This window comes from Myotis brandtii, unplaced genomic scaffold, assembly GCF_000412655.1.
Source record: "Myotis brandtii unplaced genomic scaffold, ASM41265v1 scaffold345, whole genome shotgun sequence".
Taxonomy (NCBI): domain Eukaryota; kingdom Metazoa; phylum Chordata; class Mammalia; order Chiroptera; family Vespertilionidae; genus Myotis; species Myotis brandtii.
The window spans coordinates 188,917-195,262 of NW_005363283.1; positions in this window are offsets into that span (position 1 = coordinate 188,917).

Here is a 6,346-nt window from a genome sequence, read left to right on the forward strand (position 1 = left end):
GAGACATCAATTGGTTGCCTCTTGCTGAATCCCTGACCAGGGCCCGGGATTAAGCCTGCAACCCAGTATGTGTCCTTGATTGGAATCCAACCCAGTACCCTTCAGCCTGCCTGCAGAAGCACTATCCACTGAACCAAACCAGCATTTTTTTTCTTTTTAAGTCCTCCTCTAAGGATATGTTCTTTTCATTGATTTTAGTGAGAGAGAAAGGGAGAGGGATAGAGAAAGAGAAAGATTGATCGGTTGTCCAGGCAATCCAACAGGGATGGAACCCACAACCTGTGTATGTGCCCTCACCTGGAATTGAACCCATGACCCTTTGGTGCATGGGAGGACACTCTAACTACTGATCTACCCCAACCAGGGCCTGGAGGTACAGTAAAAAATTATTTTTCAGATCTGCCCTGGCCAGGTGGCTCAATTGGTTGGAGTCTCAACCTGTACACCAAAGGATTTCCTGTTGGATTCTAGGTTAGAGCACATACTTAGGTTTAGGTTAGATCCCGCTGGGTCAGCAGGTGCAGAGGCAGCCTACTGGTATTTCTCTGTCACATGGATGTTTCTCTGTCTAAAAATCAATTTTAAAAACATCCTCAGGTGAGAATTAAAAATTTATATATTAAAAAATTTTCAGATCTAATGTTTTATTTGGTTCTTTTTTAAATTTTATTTTTCATTTACAGTTCACATTCAATACCCTATCCTATATAATAAAACCCTAATATGCAAATCAACTGAATGGTGGAAAGACTGGTCACTATGAACTGACCACCAGGGGGCAGAAGCTCACCGTAGGAGCTGCCCCCTGGTGGTCAGTGGGCTCCTACAGGGGGAGCGCCACTCAGCCAGAAGCTGGACTCATGGCTGGCAAGTGCAGCGGAGGTGGCAGGAACCTCTGTGGAAGCACTAAAAAGCAGCAAGCCGAGCAGGAGGGAGCAGCAAGCAGGTGGGTGGTAAGAAGCTAGGGGTCCCGGACTGTGAGAGGGCACAGGCCGGGCTGAGGCAGCCCCCCTCCACCCACCAGTGCACAAATTTCATGCACCGGGCCTCTAGTGTATCATAAAGCAGGTACAAGGTATTTTACATTTACAGAGGTATGATATAGTACTGCCCTACATCTATAATACTAGAGATACAATTAAAAAGGCATTGTTTGAGAGTTGATTCTGTTTTCCCAGCAGGGGCACCAAGGGTGGAATGACAGTTCTGAGAAGAAACTCATCTTCTCAGACAGGCTTTCCTTTCATTAGTGGCACAGTTCCGGGTAATGACTGCTCTTCATGAATATCACCTAAAAACCTTTTCAGAAAGACCAAAACAAACAAACAAAAACGATACCCCCCCACATACATACACCTCTCATTGGATTCATACAAAGATGACCGAGTGAAGGCAGGCAAGACTTGCCCCACCAGTAGACACCAAATCTGTTGTGTTTAAGTGATCAGGGTTCCACAGAAGAGAGAAGCCCAACAACACTTCAAAGCTTTGGCCACAACCAAAAGCCAGCATCATTTCAAATAGAAGCAATAGCCAGACACTGCTCACTAAGGCATATTCAGGGTACTGACTCCACTATTTCACCACCATTGCTCGCTCATCCAAGAAGGAGGAAGATCAATTACTATAGTTTGTGTTCAACTCAATTACTATGTTATAAAAGCAGCAGGCTTCCCCAGGACAGACATAGGTTCCTCTGGGAAGCCCCAGTTCTCATCAGTTCCTCACCTCCAAGCCCACCGATGCCATCACCACATCCACAGGCCGGAAGGAAACAGTCAAGGCTGAACTTCCTACCAGCTGTGGCCACTCCACTGTTTGGGCTGGGCCACTCCTCTGCAAAGTTACTTTCCTCTTATTTCTGGTGTCTCATCTAACCATAAGGATTGAGTTCTAAATTATATCAAGGTTCATCCATATTGTAACCTGAGTCAGATTGTCATTCCTTTTTATGGCTGAATAATATACCACTGTATGTATATACCACATTTTGATTATCCAATAATCTGTTGATGGAGACTGTGTTGTCTTTACCTTTTACCTATTGTGAATAATGCTATTATGAACACTAGTACACAAGTGTATGAGTCCCTGCTTTGAATATTTTTGCGTATAGGATTAGTAGTGAAAATGCTGGATCATATGGTAATTCTATGTTTACCTTTTTGAGGAGACACTGAACTGTTTGAACTGTTTTCAACAGTAGCTGTACCAGCTTACCTTCCCATCAACAATTTATGAGGGTTCCAATTTCTCCACTTCCTCAACAACAGATATTAGTGGAGGCTAAAACCAACAGTAGTTAGCATAAATGCAAAAAGATCCATTGGAAGGCCAATGGACTTTGATATTCAGCAGGGCTGAAAATCAGCATAATATTGCCCTGCTGTGGGCTCAATGGCTCAAGGCAATTCCCTAACCTGATAATCCTTTTACTCTTTACCAACTTTACCTTTGATATGCCTATAGGCATTCCTAAAGGGCAAATGTGTATTCAAGTGAACAAAAGCAGAGGGACCCAGTTTTGAGAGAGCTTCTCCACTAGAGAGAGGTTTCCACCTGGGCCCCCATGCCTTCTAAATTTATATTTCTTGTCTAGTGTTTTCATTTGTGCACGACCCCTTCTTCAGATCCTGAACCCTAGCCATAAATGGATGTGGCAGCTTATTTAAAATTTTCACACTATCAATCCTAGTGTATATAAAGTGGTATATCATTTTGGTTTTAACTCGCATGACCCTAATAAGTAATGATGCTGGACATCTTTTCATGTACCTATTGGCCATTTGTATATATATTAGGCCTGGTGCACAAAATTCATGCATGGAGAGGGTCCCTAGGCCTGGCCAGTGATCAGGGTCGAACAGGGCCTTTTGGCTGCCGGCCGGGGCCTTCCTTCATTCCGTGCCGCCCCTGGTAGTCAGCGCACATCATGGCAAGCAGTCAAACTCCTGGTCAGTCGAACTCCTGAGGGGACAATTTTCATATTAGCCTTTTATTATATAGGATATATATATATATATATATATATAATTTTTTTTCTTTTTAAGTCATTTTCCCATTTTTAAATTGAGTTTAGTTTTTTATTTAGTTGTAGAACCTTTGTATAAGCAGGAACCTTATACTTTTATTTTTTCCTTTTTATTGAATTTATTGGGGAAACCCTGTTTAACAACCTGGTTTCAGGTGTACAATTCAGCAATGCATCATCTGTACACTGTATTATGTGTTTACCACCCCAAGTCAAGTCTCTGTTCATCACCATTTATCCCCCTTATAGTGTCCTCCATCTTACCTGATCCTTCTCCCCCTGGTAATCAGCACACTGTTATCTGTGTCCATGAGTTTTTTCTCTTTTTTTCCTTTTTTGATCAATCCCTCCAAACCTCCCACACAGCTCCCCACACACCCATAGCTGTCAGCCTGCAGTCTACCTACGAATCTGTCTTGATTTTAATTATTAGTTCATTTTGTTCATTAGATTCTACATATGAATGAAATTACATGATACTTGTCTCTCTCTGACTGGTTTATTTCATTTAGAATAATGATCCCTAGGTCCACTATGCTGATACAAAGGGTAAGATTTCATTTCTTTTTACGGCCAAGTAATATTACACATTGTGTAAATGTACCACTGCTTTTTTACCCACTCATCTAGTGATGGAAACTTGGGCTGCTTCCAAATATTGACTATTGTAAATTATGCTGCAGTGAACATAAGAGTGCATCTATTTTTTTAAATTTAATGTTTTGAGTTACCAGCAATTTCACTTCTGGGAATTTCTATGAACATTATGGTTTTAAAACTTAAAACACAAAAAAGTTTTTGAACTTGGACTAACAAAATACTTTGTTGAAGAAGAGTGTTTTATCTCCGTAGTTATTTAGAAATGCTGGCGTATGATGATAATAAAAAGATCAGTTTTTGCTCATTCTTATACTTGTATTAAAAATGTCTGAAAAAAATGCTGCCCTTTATTTACCGCATTAGGAAGGCTCACTCTCACTGCCTAGCCCTTGGGAGGCCACTGCTCTACTACAAGTGTCTTAGCAAGAAAGTGGCTTTATCAGTATTAAATTTGTGCCCTACAACCATTATTTCATTCCTTAGGAGTTTTTGTGGTGACTTTTAGTAGGGTGAGAATTTTGTGCCTTCTGAGCACCTTTAGCTTATAGCATAAGGTGGAGTGCAACAAATCCCATTATGTGATAGGTAAATAAGAGGTAATTTCTTTGCCTGACACTTTTGGGGTAGTATCGTTGTCACCCTCTTCATAACAAACATCTTCCTATCTGAGTTCTGACAACCTAGACCCTAATATCTCTCCCTATCCCAAACCAGTACAGTAACACCACCTTTTACTCCTTCTCCCTGAAATAAAGTGTTAAGGAAAAAATTGACCTTCAGTACTCAGTCCTGACGCAGTCCTTCCCCTTAATTCCTGGCTGTGGTCCTAAAAGTCTGGTCCCCAAACATACAGGACCCCATATCCTTCCCTTCTCATGTACCTGCCTCTTCTCTTCCTGCACTCCCTCCCCACCATCAGAAAATTCAGAGACACACAAATATAACATTTTCATGTATCAATTTTTATTTGAATTATAGCCAATGTTTTGCCCTTTTGATGTAAGATTCAGTCTCTATGTAGTTGGCCATTTCTCAGAAACCAGACCTCTGAAGACACAGCAGATATTTCTGAGGTCTCTGGCCTTTTGTATTCAGCTACTAGCTTCACGAGTAATGTGAAGTGATGACATCTCCACGGGGCCCCTTTTCTGGGACTGGATGAATTTGTCTCTTATTCTGATTCCTTCTCTTTTGATTACGGCTCTTCTTTTGCTTCCGTCCCTTATTTTGATTCTTTCTTTTATTTTGACTCAATTTCTTATTAAGCATATAATGACAGGTGGATATTGTTGGCCTTCTTGTCTTAAGCTTTTTCGAGTGAGTTACACATGTTTGAGACTTATTTCTTGAATTTCCCTGAAGAGATCTTTTGGCCTCCACAGTTGTCTTTGACATCTAGAAGGGCAAGGGAGCATATAAGCCCAGTGGGGTATTAGTTTAGAGAAAGTGGAGGACTGAATGGGAAGGAGAACTTCATGAAAAGAGACATGGGCCAATGAGGGATGTTGTGCCAGTCAAGTATAGTGAGACATCATGGGAGGTAAAGTCAATGGGGAAGAGGAGGAGCTTGGTAGGAGTCATCTTACCTTGACACCATTTCTGGATCTTGGCTGACAGGGGGCCTTCCTCTTCTTAGTTTTGATCCTTGGGTGCGATTGTATGATAAATGTTTTAGGTTCCTGTGGTTTCCTGGCCACTTTAGTCATTGTGCCAAGAACTAGTCTAATCCAGAGCCTTGTTGCCTCTCTGTATATATACGCTCTCAGGACAATGGGGAGCCACACCCTTAGTTTGATTGGCCAGCTGGTAACCCAGCCAATAGTTGCTAAGGAGGCCTATACATCACAAAGCACCACATAGGACATCAACATGGGATGATGGATGCTGAGGAGGCTATGAAATGGCTTTGGGGGTGATTTTTGGGAGGCAAACATTCTCTGATTGGATAAAAAGGGCTTTACTCTACCACCCTCTAGAGTATTCCCAAACTAACCTGATAACTTTCTTCATGGTTCATGATCAATTCCTGAGGCTCACATGGCAAGGATAGGATATTTGTTTCAAGTTATTCCTTATGGCCACCCCTGTACCATGGTTAATTCTATTCTCTCACACCCTTCACCTTTACCTAGTATTTTGCATATCTTACCTAAAATCCCTCTAAGCTAATGTGGCCTTATTTGAGTTTTAGTAGGTATGTGGATTACCCCATTTCTCTCCTATTATAATGGATAAAATAAAAAGAAAATTTCAACTGTTGACAAAGATTCAGAGCAACTGGTAGTCATATATAATGACACAATCAATATAAAATGATAAGCAGCTGTGGGGGGGTGTGTGTGGGAAAGGTTAACAAAAGAATTTATAAGCATAACCCATGGACATAGACAATGTTGTGGTGAAGGCCTGGGGGTTGCATGGTGCGCGGGGTGGTGGGGGTAAATGGGGAGAATAAAAGTGGACATCTGTAATACTTTCTACAATAAAGATAAAATTTAAATGAATCTATACTAATAAAAGGGTAATCTGCTAATTGTACTAGGACACCTTCCAGGAGACCTTCCGGACATCCTTCTGGACAAAGTCATGGTGGCCGGACCAAGGCAGAGGTGGTTAGGGGTTATCAGGCCAGCAAGGGGGGAGCAATTGGAAGAGAGCAGTTCAGCAGGGGGGCAGTTTGGGGCGATCAGGCCAGCAGGAGGGCAGTTGGGGGCA